Raw genomic sequence first — 17,871 nt, forward strand, 5'->3', positions numbered from 1 at the left:
CAGGGGATTTTTTAATTAATGTTTAATTTTAAAATTTAAAATTAAGATAAATTTGTCTACAGTAAACACCCTTTTTAGTGCACCATTCTCAGATTTTGACAAGGACAAAGTCATATAACCACTATCATAATCAAGATATAAAATAATTTCACCCCCCTCAAGTTCCCCCTCCTCCCCCCCCCCCGTGTTATAGCAGGCATCTCATTTTAAAACACTCCTTAGGTGATTATGACAGGCAGCCGTGCTTTGGAATCACTGAAATGGCCCCAAACATTTTACAGAAGTAACAGTTCTATGACTCATCTGGCATCACACTGCATGATAGCCAGGAGTACGAACCAGGTCACCCTTTCTTAGTTTTATCTTGTCCCAACACACAACACTTATTCTAAAGAATTTTCTTGTCCACGGTGGTTCTTCTAAGTAAAAACAAGCCTGTGAAATAAACAATAAAGCAAAATAACCACAAAATGAAACAAATACACCCCCAATTAAAACAAAATGAAATAATAAAAGAACCACTATATAAAATTCAGAGAAACCTTAAATTAGTCTGAGCATCACCAGAAACAATAGCAAGATAGGAAGGATTAATTGTACCTGATTCTGAGCACAATTTCTGTTCTTTTCTTTTTTCCCTTTTTTTCTTTCTTTTTGCAAACAGTCCATGTGTCCTACCCTGTGCTAAAATATACCCATGGTGAACTATCTCTAAGCAATACCCTACAACTTAGTCTCCTTCTCTTACTTTCCCTTTGCTCTGCACCATGGGAAGCGGCAAACTTGGAGAAAGCCCAGACCATAAATGTCTCATGGTAACTGGCAGATAGATCGGACTCAACTCTGGCCTTAAGGACTAGTCTGTACATAAGCAGGTTTGCCTGTTTTCAGTGAACTTCCCAAAGAGAGAAGCCATTTTACTTTGAGAAACAGACAGTCCCACCTAGGATATGGGCCAAGCAAGGCCAAGCAATTGTGAAACCCTACATATTTTTAAAGCCAAAAGTACTGGAGTTCCATGTGGGGCTGCCCACATATAACAGCACGGTGTGTGGGAAAGATCCATGCGCGGGGGAAAAAATGTTTGCTGCTTGGCTTTACACATGCCAGAAGCCAAAGTCAAAAACCATTTAAAGCCCTAGGTATAAACTCAGAAGACAGGCCTGAATCATAAGCAGCCTCTTTTTTTTCTCTGGTCCATTTTGCTACCAGCATTTTGCAGAAGGTGATCTTATAAAACTTTGGTTGGAACCCTTTCTGTAACCTCAAACACAGAAAAGTATTCATTGAAAAATTAACTTCTTACCCAGTAGTCTGACTCTCTCTGAGTTGCATAGCCTGATGTTTAAGTACCAGATTGCTGGGACCCATCTCCCCTGGCTTGAATCCTGACTCCACAATTTCCCTACCATGTTTGTGGGCAAGTTACTTAATCTCCTTAAGGTCTCAGTTTCCTCATCTGAAACTTGAATGCAATAGTACTACCTGCCTCAAAGGGGTGTCATGTGGAAATGAATGTGCTTAGTCCTGGTCATAGCACAGAGTGAGCACTATTACCTTGGGGAAACTTGGAATATTCTAGCCCAGCCTGACCTCCTTAGGTAATGTGTCTGAAACATACCTTGGAAGGGACTGATGACTGAGAACCAGCAGTTACAAGGAATTTATGACTGATATTAAATATTTAAGTTAAGAAATAGCTTGTAATGCTTCAGCAACTATTGGAAAATATATCAAAATGAACAATTTGTCCAGAATTTTAAAGAAAGTCTGTGGATAAAGAAATGTTCTTTTGAATGCCCATGTGTTTTTGCCATTGTTCAATCTATGGGCCCACATCGCCATTCTCAACATTCCTAACAAACCACGGTAGATATCACAGTGTCTGAATTTAAGAACAGACAATTTTTATTTACTGCCCTTTCTAATATTAACTGTGTCACACAAGACAAATGTGTTTTCTGTGCATGCTGATGAGGGACATGTATATGAGCACAAATGTTTGTGCTATTTTCATTCCCCTGTCGTTTCTCATTTTCTATGCATTGTATCTCAGGAATACTGAAAAGGATACGTGTTTGGATGGGAAAGCAAAATTTCCCTACATTCAGGCTCTGTTTCTTCTTCAAAGCTGGTTGGAGAAGAGGAGAATCAGTTGTGCTATCAAAGGCTGGCATGTCTTAGGCAGGATGTGCGTCCAGAAACGTGTGAGACAAAAATGCTACATGAGCTCTGCATTCCCTTATTTACCTGAGATTCCTTCCATTGTATCTCATATAACAGCAGTATAAACAGGTGCACAAAAACACACAGAAGTGGCCTGCCATGAGAAGGACATAGCTTTGGAGTTTTAAGAGGAGCTGGGTTTGAATATCCCAACATACCTCTAGCAGCCATATGACTTCGAGTAAGAGACTTAGCCTCCTTTAGCCTGTTTGAGTATCTGTCAGGCAGTTGGCAGCACTGTCAGGAGAATTCCAGAACAAATGCAAAGTATTGTGCATAGTAGGTGCTTGAAAATTGAAGTGCTAGTCGTCATGAAACTTCAACTCAGTCCACTCGCATGAAGCACCATTGCATTTACCAGGGTTTTTAACTGAGTGAAAAAACAAACTCTGGGAGGCTAGGCTCTGCTCTAACACAATGGCAGAGCTGAATGGGAACAAAGCCCAAGGCACACCCTTCATACAGAGCTCAGAGCAAGGTTATTTGCAGCAGAGATTGAACATATGGACAGACAGTAGCAAAAATAGAATATTAAAAGTTAATATTCAAATACATATTTATAGTTCCCATATAGAATAATATCCCTTCCAGGGAGAGAGGTAACAACTCATAACTAGACTGAATGCCTTTTAAAAACTCATCATTGCCCCTTAAAGGATTAGTTGCTGGCTTTTTCCATTTATTTGACTTGTTCTCTGAATGTGCTCACACTACAAGCTAGTTAGAGCTAGTTTTCTAAAAGCTGGTAAAACTTTCTTCCTTAACATGGAAAAGTTAATTAATCGTAGTAGCCATTCAGAACATTGTGTATACAACCAAATGAATGGACTTATTTTCTTAATATGATGCCAAAGACTATGTTTTTATAGTAACCTGGTGGCTAGCACACTTGCCCAACTATATATGCCCCATACAAATATTATCTGAATTTCTTTAAACGGGCAGGAAATAAAGAAGAGATAGGAATTCCAGCACAAAGAAGTGAATTGGTATCGCATTTAAATGTACAAGTATCTCCACTGATAAATGGCTATAAAATCAGTATATTTCAGGTGGAAAAAAACAATTAAACACTATTACTGATGACTCATATATAAAAACATAATTCTACATGTCTCTCTTAATCAATTTTATCTGAAGAAAAGTACAGTGTTCATCTTAGAGAAGAATTAGAAAACTACTTGGAGAAGAAATCTTATCGATGATGAACCATAGAATCTTTCTGGCATGTTACTGGGCTAAGCAAAGAGCTATAAATAATTAATTTGACACATGTGGGATGGTCTGACTTTCCAGACAGATATTTAGGAAGGGAAGCGAAAGACCCATAGTCATTATGACTCTACAAATGCTTATTCTGAGGAAGTTACAGAAGTAGGTGTTCAACAGTCAGTAGGGTGAACAAGCTGAGCCAACGTTCCGAGCTTCCAGGGGAGCCCAAATCATGTGCTGGAATATGAGGTCAACACAGAAATGGAGAAACCGGGGAGAAATAAAAATGACGGAGAAGCAGAAACTGGCGTAACTTCACTTTTTCAATATGTATCAAAATCTTTAAAAAGTTTTTACCCTTTACTCAGTAATTCCATACTTCAAGAAATTTGTGAAAAGAACAGCTATGCACAAAAATCCTCCCACAAAAATATATTTTAAACATTTTTCATAGCAAAGATAAATTTGAAAAAATATAATTTCTCAAAACAGAGGATTAGTTAAATGCATTATATCACATCCTGAAAAGGAATAGTGCACAACCTCGAAAAGTAATGCTTCAGGAAGATATTTATTTACTTGGGGGAAACAGTTATGAAATATATTTATGTGAATAATGTAAGATATGAAATACTATGTGCTGCATAATATCAATTTTTTAGCATCCACATATAAATATGGGTATGGTAGAAAAAATAGGATTATACCCTCCATTCCCCTGAAGGATGGGCCCTGAGGCAGACAAATTATTTGACTAAAGGAGATGGAGACAATGATGGTGATGAGCCTTTAAACCTTTTTCCCATTTCTGACTCTGTGGCCCTGAAAACCAAGAACTTAACTATCAGAGAGATTACATATTTTTCATGGGTACCAAATGAAAATAGATGAGTTAAAGTTCATAAAACATGTGCAAAATGACATCAAAGGAGAGCCCAATGGAGTCCTGACATCATCACCTTATCATAAGTAAGTTGTACCATAGAAACAATGTTAACTATTGTGAAGTTGAACTGAAAAATAAACAAGGTATTAAAATCTAGGACATCTGTTAGGAACACAAATAAAGATGCCACCAGGCTAAAGGAAATGCTCAAAGTGTGCCCAGCTCTTGGCACCTCTTTGTACCAAACTCAAGTTCCTGCTGATCTCTGGTGCAATAAAAAATGTACTGTACACTGTGGCACGAACCACCACAAACACTGTGGACCGTCATCCCCGGGAAGCATGGAAGGCCACCTGTTCCTTGCGTAAAGGGCACATATGCGGGCTGGGACCTGAAAACGAGAAGAGGAAGGGAACTAAATAAGGACGCTGCCCCAGACAAGTGTTGAGTCAGCCGGTGTGGTGCAGTCTCTGACATCACAGTCCTTTTATTGCTCAAGCTCTAGGGGCCCCTTGCTCAAAATTGACACCACAGTCAAATAGGAAGGCTAGGGAAAGACAGCATGGGTTAAGTGACTGTTACCCTGGACCTTCCAAGTCACTGACAATCTTCCATGGAGAAGCATTAAAGAGCGGGAATAAATATTTCTGCACTAGTGTCAGTGGTGTGGTGAAAAATTCAAGATTTTAAGACAGAAAGAGTTGGGTCAGGTCTGTCATTTATTAGCGGTTTGAGCTCGTGCAAGTCCCTTATCCTCTCTGAATATATTTCCTGATGCATGCAAGTATTAGTAATATCTACCTGGCAAGGGATTCAGGAGGATTAAAAGAAAAATTATATAGAGTAATGCCTGGCATGCAAAAGATGCTTAATAATAGTCAGGTCCTTTCTACTTGCCTTTTTTTTTTCTTACCACTTTCTCTAAGTATAGTTCTGTTTATTAGTTGCTTTAAAATAGTGAGAAAGTAGAGGAGGAGGAGGAGAAGGAGAACAAAGAGTATTATTTTAGTAAGTTCAGACATAAAAATCTCCCAATGAAATGACAGGTTATTATAGACTTTGGAGGTTTGCTACTTATGTCTCAGTGCCAGTTAATGCTCTGTGTGTGTGTGTGTGTGTGTGCGTGCGTGTGTGTGTGTGTGTGTGTGTGTGCACGTGCACCCACACCTTTTTCCAAGAGTCATGTTGTTAACAGACTGTTTAACTACAAAAATTTGTGTGCATAGGTGTTGTGAAGATTTAAGTACATTCATTTTATTTTGTTAATAAAATTAAGGAAATAAAAGTTGGAGACAAAATTTGCAGGCATTTTTCTAGAGATCAGAAAAACTTGACACCTGTCTTCAGCAGAACTCTGTAAGAGCCACCAGAAGAGATGGCTTAATTATAGTTAGTTATAGTTAATTTCCCTCATGCAAATTGGCTAAGGGAGATAGAAAGTGTGAGTTTGCAGTGTGTTTTTATCTGGACATCTATGCAACAAATTCATTCATTTAATAAATATTTCCTGGGAATCTTTCATGTACCAGGATTGAGCTATGTCCTTGTGCCAAGAATGTGCTAGGGACATGGATTTTTTCCAAGCCACTAATTGGACGTGGTCTCATAAACAAAAGCTGCAAAAACCCAAAGTCATTTTTTAGCTACTTTGCTGTTATTTCCAATTGTCACCATTTGGAGCTGATATGACACTTTACACCAACCCAGAAGTTCCAGAATATAATACTACAGAGCTTGTAGTAATCAGGAACTAGAAAAAACAAGTAAATGTTTAATTATTTGTACAAGCAGTGAAGACTATAGACCAGGAAGCAACACAACGAGCTGGTGGCTGGCCCCAGGAACTCCACTTTAAAGCATGTTCATCCAGGGTGAGATATGTATAATCTCTCACTACAGATTTATTTTCTTGTTGCTTATCCCTGATCTCAATTCTCATGCAATGCACACCTGCTCCTTTGTACTAGTGAGAGATTTCCAAGCAAAGTAAGCTATTTCTACACAAAACCTGTCAGTTTTGTGAAGGAAACTGTTTTATAAGTTTCAAAAATTCTTATAATTACACCTATTTTTCTGCAACTAGAACTTGTCAACATAATAGCCACAGTCATCAACACTTTTCTGTTGGAAATTTTACCTGGCCCACTTTTCCAGTTCCTTTGGTAATGAGAGTCTTGCTTACTCAGTTCTCTGGCTTAAGGAATATATATTACTACCTCCCTATTTTTTAAAGCATTATGTTGTAGCTACTGTCTGAGTTAAAAGAACAAAAGTGCTATGATTTCATAAGATGGCAAATAAGAGTTATGTAATATTCATAGAAACACTTCTCCCAATTCATTTTCCTTTTAGAAAATTTTTGACAGAAAAATAAGCACAGAGAAAAACAACTTGAAAGAAAATTTACTCAGAATCACTTCACCTAGAGATACTGCTAACATTTTAGTACATGTTCTTTGGTGCTATGCATATGCAAATAGGCAGCTATATATTTCCTTTAACTAAAAGAGGATCATGTTCTGCAGGATGTTATTTCTCCCATTTCCCCATGTCATTCACGTTCTTTTATGCATCATTGTAATGACAGCACGGTGCTCTACTACAATTTATTTAACCAACAGAGACACACATTTATGGCTTCAGGATAAGTAATGCCTATGGAGCTTCAGCTTTTAAAACCACTTTTCCCCCTCTAGGTTGTTCTTGAAGTTGTATTTTCAGCTGGTGTCTGAATATGTACCTCTGTTCCCAGCAACTCCTAGTCAGTCCCCAGGAGCAGACTTCTGATAGTTAATTGAGTCAGGAGTTAATTGGCCTCAAGGAACTAAGTCCCCTGTTGTCATTCAGGAAAGGAAAAGTACAGCGTGAGTTGGAACATAAATTTTTCTGACCACACAAAGTGAGATTCAGAGCAAGAGGAATTTTAAAAGAGTAAATTTACATTCATTCAACTACTATTGATACAATCCCTGCTATGTGCATCAGTCATCATGCTACATACCAGGGACACATTAAAAAACTAGACTCTAAGATGAGTTTAGTTTCTTTCTGTGGAGCTTACATTTTGATGGGTTATCAATTCTGAAAAGTCAGAAGAAGCAAAAAGCAGCCTCAAATCCTATTCGTTGTTATGGCAAAGTGGGGTAGAAATCATACACTAAAATATATATATATTTGAAATTATCACAAAAGAAGATTTTTATGCAAACTCAAAATATTCTGTTATCTAATAGGGATCAGACATTTTCTGGATACTGTATATTACATAAAAGATAATGGTGTGTGGAAAAGACATACTCTAAAACTTAAGTTGGGAATACAAGTGATAACTTAGTATGTATTTTAACTCAGAGAAAAGAGATTCCTCAGCATTTTGGAAGCATTTTCCCAGGGAGGGAATGACATCATTTTAGACATGAACTGACCCCAGTTATAAAAGCAGGACTGGGTGTTAGAGCAGCCACACAGGATGTTGAATAAAATTGCAAGAAATTTAGAGTACAGTGGGAACCTGCACATCTATTAATGTAAGTTATGTAAGTAAATGTAACATCCATACTGTAAATTATGGTACACTCAGCAGAGAAGCTGTCATGCAGCTCTTGGAAAGAATGAGTATGCTTTATATTTACTGACCGTGGAAAATGTTCAGGGTATATACTTAAGTGAAAAACCAAAGCTGCAGAGTAATGTACAAAGGATAATAATGCCATTTTTGCTTTAAAAATAACAAAGAGGAAACTTGTGTATCTGCCCGTATGTTTGAATATGCATGGAAATAGGTATGGAACACTACCTCCCTAACCACAATGATTATTTTGAATAAATGGAATGGGGTCAATATGGGGAGATGATTATTTTATATGCTGTCTTTCTGCAATGAGCAGGTATTAGCTCAATAATTTTTTGAAGCAGGGGAATATAAAGAAAAAAGTGGTAAGGTAGCCAGGGCTGAAAACATATCTCTGAAACCACTTTACTGTTAGTAGTGATCAGTATTTACTCATGGAGTTCTTATTGTTTGCAAAGATGAAAACATATTATTAGACTTGTTACCTGCTGGAGAGTCAATAATCTAATTGGGAAGATAAGTCTAATCATATTAAATGATCGTATTTTCTTGCTGAATACAGAGTTAGATAATTAACATTTATTTTTTGAAATGAGCAGAACGGAAGTGATATATGAGAACTTGGATGAAGCAATCATCTCCAAGTCTTTTACTCCCTTTATATGAACTTGGACGAGTACTTTAACGTCTGAAACACGATCTCTCGGCTCTTCCCCTCCGGCTTTGAGGAAGAAAACATCTGGATGTGAAGCAATTAACATTGCATGGACTTGGGAACTGTGGGGCGCTCCTCCGGGACTTGCTCTTTGAGGCTGTTTGGCTCCATGGTCAGTAGGACACCTCCAAGAACCAAATCATCCCCAAGAGCCGATTCAAGAAATCTTGGGGCGCTCCTCCGGGACTTGCTCTTTGAGGCTGTTTGGCTCCATGGTCAGTAGGACACCTCCAAGAACCAAATCATCCCCAAGAACCGATTCAAGAAATCTTGGCTCAACACAGGCCCTGATATTTGATGTTCAAAATGCAAAACCAGGCAACTTTTGCTCACAGTGCTAAGTTGCAAACCATCTGTCCGTCGTCTCTACTGAGTGCTAGAGGGAAGCATCAGAGCAAAAGCTATCATTTAAAAACTCCAGTTCTAAGTGTTTTTCGTCTGGACTTAAAGTCAGAGGCAATTCTATACAGGTGGCAGGCCAGTGCCTTTTGACTAACGATATCTCCTCTGTGATGGCTGGAAAAAGTGAGGGAGGAAGAGGCAGAATAGCCAAAGATCTGTACATTCATTCAAAAATGGCCAGGGAAGACGGGGGACAAAAACACAAGGACAGGCATCTGTAGCCTTAGTTACTGAAAGCGGCAGCAAAAATTAACCAGCTGGTCCCCGTCCAGGGAGTTCCCATCCGGCGGCTGTAGGCGTGTCACGGGGCTAAAGAGCACACACAGCCTGAACCGAGTCAGCCCAAGTCCCCGCCCATCCCGTGGTGGGTTACAGACTACATTTCACGGGCCTCCCATTTTAGAAGACATGATAGGAAGAAAGAAAAACGGCATGCAGCCTTTTGATTTCACCTGACATATTTACCAGCACTGCACTTTTTTAAAAATGAGAAGACTGACTTCTGATGCTTAGGATGTTTTATGGGCCTGTGTTGTGCTACTTCGCCTTCATCTTTAGCTTTTTCGGTTGTCACAGTGCTTGATGCTATACAAGGTGAAGAACAAAGACATGGTCCTTTAGGAACTGGCAACACTCCTGTCTCAGTGTGAGCAAGCAATGGGGAAAAAAAGACACACCGAACACAAGGGCTGAGAGAGTGTGTTTTAGGGGTGGAGGTGAGAGCTTCACATACTGCCTGGGAGCCTGAAGAAAGCTGCCAATCAAAATCTCCTTAAGATTATTTAGCAGAGGGAGGCATAAAGGAGGGGGCGATCACTTAGTGAGTTAAGAGCAAGGGGAATACCCTGTAGTTTTAGAAAATGTTGAGAGGTGGAAACGTGAGTGGGCAGCCTGCATCTCTTCTCCGCCCACGACTACCATCACACTATCTCCTTGTCTGCAAAAATTCCATTATTTAACCATGAAACATTCACGCTCCAAGTTAAGCAAGCCTAAAATGCATCTTATTCCGTATACTTAGGATCTGTTCAGTAGGCAAATGCCCTCACGTAAAAATTATTCTTAAAGAATTGAGACTTGAGGAAACTTGATTATCTAATCATATATTCTCTTGAGCTAATTTGTGCTTTATGTTTAAATAGTACCCAGGGGAGGAAATTGATTGTTGTGGAAAGAGCACTCACCTGAGAATCTAGAGCCCAGCACCCTAGCTCCTAGTTTGTGACTCAGAAACTCTGGGCCTTTGGTAAGTCTCCCAATCTATTTGTCCCTTAGATTCCCTAGGGGAATGAAAAAAAAAATTGGACTGTCACCCTTAAATTCTCTTTCCATTCTGGAATTTCATGTTTTGCTAAAGATCCTTAGATGAGGACTAATGTTTTAAAAGGTGGGCTCCATTGATCCAGCATACAATTATTGAGCTATTTACCGTTGAACCCAACTGGCTTGAAGCATCCAGGTGGTTGGTAAGAATGCTTTACATTCTTGCAAGCACATTACATTCTTGGGAATCATTTTACCCACATGCTATAATTTGCTTGTATTTCATCTACACACCATGGACCCTCCCAGGTGGGGGTCGCTCAGTGCATGGGTGGCTTCAGAATGATAAAGACCCTGTCACTGCAAACTGCCTCAGTTATTGTCTATGTGAACTGTGGCAAGCACTCCTCTTATGCTTAGTCTTCTTGTCTGTGAGTTGTTGACAATGAAAGCCACGTTGAAACGTGAGGAGCTAGAACCCTGGCTTTCCAGATGAAACTGCTAAGAGGATGTAAAGCTTTGGGCACAGACAGGCTAGGCTCATGGACTGGTTTCATGGTTTCTTGTTACCTTACTGCTTGAAAATCACTTTGTTTCTCTAAGCCTCGCTTCTTCATGAGTGAGATGGGATTAATAATATTTACCACATACAATTACTATCTGTGAAGAGTTTAGCATAGTTTACAGCACCTGATGAGTACTCAATTATTAAGAGCAATTATTGTACATTACCAGGAAATTCAAAATTGGCCTAATCTGAACACAGCAGCTAGAGTTTACTTTTATATTAGAAAGGGAAGCAGTCTTGTTAGAGAACAGTACAGGTGATAATGTAAGAAAAAATTCTAATCTAGCTGGGCAATGAGCTATTGTTACATAGAAATAATAAATTCCATACATTGAACTTTTGTATAGTGATTACAGTTAAAGAAGGGTCAACATTGCTTCGATTGGTATGTTATTCTACTTATGATAAGGACTTCTACCTAATCTCTTATTTCTGAAGTTATTTCAATATTTGAAATAAAAATAAAACTATTATTATCTTGACATGATTGAGGGTCAGAGGAATTAAAAATGCCCTTACTGTGAGGTATTAGGTTCTTTGATTACAAGCGACAAATGCAACTCTGGTTCAACTTATTAGAAGGGTATAGGTGAGCACAACACACCAAACTGACAGAAACCTGCAGAAGCAGGTTTAGAAGTAGGACAGGAACCAGGACAGGGATTTGGGGCTGGCTAGTTTCTTCTCTCCTTGCATCAGAATTGAAGAGAGAAACTCCAACCAGGCTTAGATCTTGGAAGGCCTTGCCTTCAGATACTTCTTCCTGCAGGAAAAATCTGGCCAAAGGCTACTCTTAGGCCTCTTCGCATTCATTGAAGAAGAGCTTAGCTGAATTTTCTGACCTACCAAGATTACTCCCACTGGGGTAGAAGCAAATCCTCAAAGGAAATAGAAATGCTGATAGGAAGAGGGACAGATGTTGGGTGATCAGTATCCACTGCAGAGTCAGACAGACCTGCTTGCAAATGTGATCCCACGGCTTGTAACGCAAACTACTCCACTCACCCAAGTCTATCTTAAGATGGAGATAATAGCAAACTCAAGCTATAGGGCTGTTTTGAAATATATGCATAGTAATGTTTAAAAAGGGCCTAGCACAGTCTCTGTCATATAGTAAGTCTGTTAACATTCCCTAAATCATACCATCCTTTGTTATTTTAATTGTGCCTGTGTTAGGCTTTCCTTTATTACTTGTATGTTTCTCACATCCATGAATATGTGTATTCTATTATCAAAGTATATACTTTCAGAAAAAAACAGGTCATGCCTTAAACAGTGTCATTTGCTTTTAAATTGACAATGATAATAATAACAGGGAAGTATTGCTGTACCAATTCATTTTAAGTATTGTTTTGAGATTGTTTTTAATATCTATATAATATGGTATTTATAAACACAGTCAATATTCCAGTATCCCTATGTTGAGCTATAGGTTTCCATTTTTCTTTTCCATGGCCATGCTGATGAACTGTGATTACATATAGCCCACATTGTCCATACAAGGCTTTTGATGACAGAATGGTTGACACAGTCTTATCTTCCTAAATAGTTTGCTGATTCATTTGTCCCATTTTTAAACCTTAACAGATTGGTATTGGTGACATCTGCTAATTATTTGGTTTGACTCATGGCTGGCGTGAGACTTCCATCTGCAGCAATCAGTCAGACATGATCGGTGTGATACTAATACTACCAGTCCATGACCAATTTGTAGTAATGAGTAGCCTTGTCCATTTTTCTGTTTCCCCAGAGGTATTATTTACCATGTGGTGGAAACATAGCTGCCAAAAGTTTAGTACAAACTTGCTGAGACTGATGTCAAGAAGGAGCATTACCTTCCTGTTAATAGCAGACCAACTCTCAAATTGCATTGGCCAAATACAATTGCATATTTAAAGCCTTCTACATCTCTCTTAGGGTCTCCTGCCAACTCTCATTCCAATGTAGACACAGTCTTGAAGAGAGTTGAAAAGTGACCTTTCTTCCTTCCTGGTACCAGGTTTTGAGAAGTCCCCCCCAAACAGCCCTATTTTTTTTTTGAGAGGGCATGTATAATATTTATTGATCAAATGGTTGTTAACAACAATAAAATTCTGTATAGGGGGGTCAGTGCTCAATGCACAGTCATTAATCCATCTCAAGCCTAATTCTCATCAGTCTCCAATCTTCTGAAGCATAACGAACAAGTTCTTACATGGTGAATGAATTCTTACATAGTGAATAAGTTCTTACATGGTGAACAGTACAAGGGCAGTCATCACAGAAACTTTCGGTTTTGATCACGCATTATGAACTATAAACAATCAGGTCAAATATGAATATTCATTTGATTTTTATACTTGATTTATATGTGGATCCCACATTTCTCCCTTTATTATTATTATTATTATTATTTTTAATAAAATCAAACAGCCCTTTTTTTAGCCATCATCATGTGACTGTATAGCTTCAAGACATGTGAGGCTCCCTGGCTTAATTCAGAGTGTATTAAACCATACCCAGTAAACTCACTAAGAATTTTGCTAGTTTGTTTCTGTAATGTTCAGCTAAGATTAGATGCAGACCCTGGTAGTAGCCACATTTGCTAATTCCTCAGTCAACACTTAAGGTCACACAGTCAGTGTGCTTTTCCCCACGCTGTGGTCTACCAAAGCAAGCACAGGAGAAGGCTTCCTGCCCCCTGGTGCTGCTAGTGTGTAACTGCAGAAGATGACTCAGCAGGGAGAATCTTACTGTCAGCAATAGGGATTTGTGTGTCTGCTAGGGCACATGGGAAAGACACAAGCTTTGAGGTCTTTACGTATCAGGTAGGTGCTAAATATGTAAGTATCAGATAAACAAATGGAGAGGAACACTTGATCCGTACTATCAGCCCTGCTGGGGAAAACAGCAGAGACTCTGGGCTCTGGTTGCTCCCTTAACCTTACCTTATAGGGGAGCCCCAGGGGGTGCACCTGGACCACCCTGGCCATTGCTCCTTCTCTTGATTATGCCAGGTTCCTCCTGCCTCAGCACATTGACAGCTGCTTCTCCGTCTGCCAAAAAGCTTCCTATCCCACTTCACTCACTAAATATTACCCCTTTTTCAGAATTTAGCTGAAAGGATACATTGGTGGGAGGACTAAATCAGGACTCCATAAAATCTCATGCCACCTGGTTCTTCTTCAAGGCACTCATTTCAATTGCTGTTGAATAATTAATTACAGAAATTGCTGTTTAATGAATATGCCAACTGCTAAAATGGAAGCCCCTCTGAGGGTCTTATTTATATTTGCATGTCAGTGTTTTTACACATAGTATGTGCAAAATGACTTTTTTTTAAATGAATGAATTCTGAATTGAAGACTCAACATTCCTAAATTTGGCAACCCTTCTATTGGCTTTGCAGATAATCCAGAGCCAGGTTTAACATGGAGTAAAGTTCCAAAGATACACAGGAGAGAGAAAGAGAAGGTGGGAAGGGGAGGGGCTGAATCAAGTCAACTGTCTCTTCCTTCAGTCTCACTAGGAGTGGATTTTTGCTAATGCAATTCAATGTCAAAACAAACCTATAGAAAGTTTCTCCTTTCTACAGACTTCTCTGACTGTAGAGTGAGTAAGAATTCTTTTCAAATCCTATTACCTTTTTGCCTATAATACTGACTCACCCTCCAAGACTCTGATCATTTTTATTGTGATACCTGATTTTAGAGCAGACTCTTAGGTACTGAGGCAATGCCCACTGCTTTGCATGACGTACAGCAATGCTTCTCAGGCTCATTACTGAATATAAGGTACCTGTGCTTATTTTCTCTACAGGCTTATATTGGAAATAAGCAATAATTGTTATTTTCCTTTTACAGGTAGAGGAAATGAGCAGAGGCAAATCTGGGACCCTTGACCACCATCACACACAATTTCAGGGGCAGGCAACCCTGGGTCACCTGGAGAGCAACAATGGAGGGACAGCGCAGGACTCCAGGCCTCTAGGCAGTTTCCAAGGCCTATATGTGGTCACAGATCCTGTTTTTCTTCCCATTGGCCCACAGTATAATAAATACAAGTTACAACCTGACTACCTTCTGAGATAATCCTATAATGGTTAGTAGGGGAAAGAAGAGAAAGTCCATATGTTTGCCTTTTTTTCTCCTGCTTAGCTGAATGTGTGAGCTGAAATCAGCTTTAAAGGTGGACTGGCAGTGCTTTCTCTTTATGAGCCAACCCCATGGCAGAAAAACAGTAGGCTACAGGTAACACAGGATTTCAAAGGGGCATTAGTAAAGCAGGGGAAGGAGAGCAACATATGGGTGCTTATTATTATCCCATCTATCTGGGACAAAGCATGAGGGAGGAAGACTAAAAAAGCAGAAGCCACACAAAAATTCATTGTTTTAACGGCACACTGGTTTCTTACTCATTTAACTTTCAATAAACATTTATCAAAAACTGGCAGTATACTAAGCTCTGTGGATACAACAAAGAACAAATTGAAGCTCCTGGTCATTTAAGACTTTTCATTTCAGGGCAGGGGGCAGATAGTGGATGGAGAGAGAGATAATATGTGAGTAAACAAACAAATAAGAAAATTACAAACACTAATAGGTGTTACGATAATGATCAACCAGGGTGGTGTGATAATGACTCTATGTTGGGGTTAGTTTAGGTCTGCACTTCCGATAGGGTAGCCACTAGTCATAGGTGGCTTTTGAGCATTTAAACTATGGAGAGTCCAAACTGAGATTTCCTGTGAAGAGAGGTGCTGGATTTCAGAGACTCGGTATAAGAAAAAAAAGTAAATTATCTCATTAATATTTTTATATTAATTGTATGTTGAAATGATAATATTTTTGATATATTGGATTAAATAAAAATATTATTAAAATTAATTTAACTTAAAGAAATTTTAATTGTGGCTATTAGAAAATGCACAATTACATGTTATGCTTACTCTGTGGCACTGTGTTAGTGTGGGTAAGGAAGGCTTCCTGAGGAGGGGACACACTTAGGAGGGGACTAGCAGGAAGTTAAGTATTTCATATAAATACAATGTTTTAATAAATTATTGTAGCAGATTTGCTTCTGTGCAATTTTCCAGGAACTGGTCCAAAATATTAATATTCAGTATGAAACCCTGACTAAAGAAAAGGCAAAGAATCCCACTCAGCTCAGACTATCTCCCAGCTAATGGAGACTTGCACCTCCATATGCATTATTCAGCTCCTTTATTTCATAGGGCAGTTACAATGTTTATACATACTTGCTTTTTTTTTTAATGAGGAGGAAGATAATCAAATGCATAACCCAGTCTCACCTTCCTCTACTTTCCTCACCTTAAGGCCAAATTCCAAGGGTGTATAATAGGCAAACCCAAGTCCACCCACTAAGTACAAAATTGGGGTTGGGACATAAATATTGAAGTTTTTCTTCTATATACATGAGTGTGTCCACTGTGTGTGTGTGTGTTTGTACATGTGTTTACTGGACTATTCCCAGGAAGAAAAAAATTCATTGAATATGTTATCGCTCCCCCTACCCTAGAGGAACAGTTACAAAAAAAATAGTGAATTATTTAATGACCTACTATTTCTGATATATTTCAGAGCTTAAACAATGAATTTCTTGCCATAAAGCAACATTTTGAGCTTCACAAGTGGAAACATTTTTGTTGCCAAATGTCAGAGAAACTGGCATCCATAATTATCAGGCAACACAATAAAAGGCAAAACAAAACATGTCCTAAGGATATGTGGTCACTAAATTAAAAAGAATGACCTCAAGAGCCCTGCTTATTCAGGGACAGTATCCAGATGGGTGTCAGTACCTGGGGCCATGATCGTCAGAAACAGGCCGGGCTCTGGCTGCACCTGACCACTGGAAACCTGTGGACGGGTGAAACGGCTGGGTTACAAGCCACAAGTGGAGCCCAGGCAACTTTTCCAGATGTGGTCTTTTTATTTAAGTGTTCTTAATCTCTGACATTATGGATGGAAATAGTCATAGCACTTTTTCCTAGTCTATTGGTTACTAAGTTTCTGCCTTCATAAATTTATAAACCAAGAACCTAGATTTAGCATTGTTGATGGTCCAACAAGTGAAAACTTCTGAATGGTGATGAGTTTAATGGATCCTAAGAGAATTCGCAACTTACCTTTCTCAACATAAATGCCTCTATTTAAATAAACCTGAAAAGATTTATGACAGCATAAATCAGGGCTTGGCAAGTTGTAGGTACTCAGTAAATATTTGTGGAGTGTTCTAATGTACCCCTGTTAATTAAGATTTGGGAGAAACTTAGTATGAGATTATTTAATACCACAAAGAGGAATGCCACATCCTGTGTTGGCCACATTAACTCCTCCTAATGAGGTTCCTGAGGAACTATGCATACAACAAACAAGGACAAATGACAAATGAAAATCTATATTTAATATGAGTTGCAAGAGATTCCAGTATCCCGATAGTGGCATCTCTGGCAGGCTGAACTGGAGTCCTTGTAGGCTCAAGCCCTCCATGCATCTGGAAACACCTCTAAGTCCCAGTCTGTCAACAAGCTGCAGAGCCTGAAGAGATGAGCTCTCTCCAGAGCTCTGAATCATTCTGCAATAAGAGGGAGAGAAAGTCAATTGGCTGTGCCTGCACTTTTGACACAGTAACCCCACCAGCCAATGGAAATGTCTTCATCCAGACCCATGAGTTCAAAAACATATTTGCAACTCCGCCTTCCTGGCACCTGAGGGTTCTCAAGATAGCACTGACTTTGGTAGGGGGAAAACTAAAATGACAATCATGGATAGGTCGTCATCATCTTTAAGTGACAATTTGGAAAACTTCAAGAACAAAGGTCAATGCAATTATGAAAATATGGGTGCATATAGTAATTACCATAACTAAGCATAAATCCTGCAGAGCACATTTTATGAAACTCATTTAAAGTTTATTCAAATTAAGGTTCATGATAATTTAGCCACTTTGCCAGAGCCAAATGATAACCCAGTGGAGGATCAGGTACATGAGCCCAGGTCTATGTTCCTTAACCTCTGCCATACTGC

This window comes from Manis javanica, chromosome 13 (assembly GCF_040802235.1).
Source record: "Manis javanica isolate MJ-LG chromosome 13, MJ_LKY, whole genome shotgun sequence".
Lineage (NCBI taxonomy): Eukaryota > Metazoa > Chordata > Mammalia > Pholidota > Manidae > Manis > Manis javanica.